The sequence below is a fragment of the Mus caroli genome, unplaced genomic scaffold (assembly GCF_978045245.1).
Source record: "Mus caroli unplaced genomic scaffold, Mus_caroli_1 scaffold_7, whole genome shotgun sequence".
Taxonomy (NCBI): Eukaryota; Metazoa; Chordata; class Mammalia; order Rodentia; family Muridae; genus Mus; species Mus caroli.
Window position 1 is genome coordinate 11,732,821 of NW_028227262.1, and position 1,938 is coordinate 11,734,758.

Genomic DNA, 1,938 nt, shown 5'->3' on the forward strand with positions numbered 1-1,938 from the left:
CGGGCTACTTACCCAGTTCCTTTACATACAGTGAATTTTTCAAGCTTTACCTCATTCCTGTCAATCTTGGGAGTAAAGTACAATGTTATGTTACTACAGCATCATATTACTGATCAAATTAATTGAAAACATTTCCCAAAATTCCTCCAGAGAAATTAGTGCCATAAAACTAATGATTTGAGCTTGTTTTGTTTTAAATTTAATGTATAAGTGCATTTTGCTTAATGTGTATCTGCTCATGTGGAAGCCACATGCTGGTACCCACAGAAGCCAGAAGAGGGCATTGGATCCCTTGGAACAGGAGTTACAGGTGCTTGTGACATGGGTACTGGAAATCAAACCTGGGTCCTCTCCAAGAACAGCAAGTGCTCTTAACTGTTAAGCCATCTCTCCAGCCCCAAGATTTAGTTTCTATAAAACAAATTTTAGGCCTGTCTTTTCTCCAGATTCCTCTTTGTTCTTACTGCTTTTTGTTTGAAAAAGTTTTAGTTCGTTGTAAGGTCACCGTCTTTCACATATCTTGCATTAAGCCTTTGGTCCTCATTTGTCCCATTAAATAAGATCTGACCAGATGGATACCCCTCCACTTTCTCTCCTGAGCAGGTTTTGAGCAATTAAATATGATTATTTTTACTGCATATTTTATGTATCAGCCAGATGTTATCTGTGGTCATTTCTGGAAGAGATCACTCTATGGAGGTTATAAAATACTTATTTTCTTTTGGGAGACAGAACTCCTGAGTATGATCAGGAAACCACATGAAATTGATTTACTCTTGTATAGCTTGTTCCAGGGACAAAATAGGCCAAATAGCTCAGCATCTGTGAAAGCAAAGGTCTATTCAAAATTCCCTTCTTCATAGCTTTGCATTCTGCTTGCGTTGTGTGAGAAACAGAAAACAAACAGACCCCGTCTGTGTGAATATCTGTTTCCCACTGTACTTTGCAGCTTCCCAAAGAATTGATTTGGCCTCTGGAAGCTGTCTGCTTACGACACAGTAAAGTGGTGGCTCACGCAAGACCTTGCGTGCAATGACTTGCCACGTGGACACGCTCCCAGATGTCCCTGACAGTTTCTGCACAGCGCTTTCTGTTTTTTTCATGCAAGCTAATTCATCTGCATTTCTCATTAGCGTCGAAATGATCCAGAATTAAGCCAAGAATCCGTAATTGTAAAACCGCTCTGTGATTACACAAGTCATTTTCTCCCCATGTGGACACAAATTAGAACTCAAATAATTTTTCCTAAAACAAATATAATCTCTTAAAAAATTGTAGAACTTCAGGTCATCTAAAATTATGACATTATAATCAACAGAAACACTCAACCACGTTTATCAAATGGCTAGGCAGAGGCGGCCTCTAACACACTAAGTCAAACCGAAGTTACTGCACAATCATAATTTTGAATAGTAGGGTAAATCTAAAGACAAGAAGAGCATTTCAGTTTGAAAAACCAGACCATGTCCTGTCAAATACCTCAAGATGTGCTGGTGTGGATTCTGGCTTCAGCTCAAGACTGCATCTCACTGTGTAGCCCATACTGGCCTGGAATGCTCTGTGTAGTCTCCTTGTAGACTAGGATGGGTCCGATGTCATTGAGACGTGCCTCCTAAGTCCCTTTAAGCCCCCATTTCATATGAGTGCATTAAGAGTAAAGCTTAGGCCTATCATGTTTAACTGCAACACTGTGACCATTTGAAGGGGAAGAGAAAGCTTGTCCCTATTAAACTGAATCTTTTCACACAGAACATGGCAGTCATTCCCAGCCTGGGTAAAACATCTCTTCCCAGGACTCAGAAGTACACAGGTCTCCTTATAGGAAAACATGGTCACCTTAGAAATGACCTGTTCCCGAGTTTAATAGCAACGGCCATCAGCTAGGACCCATTACAGTCATCTGCGCAACATGTCGATAAACAGTTAGGTAAGAAGGAC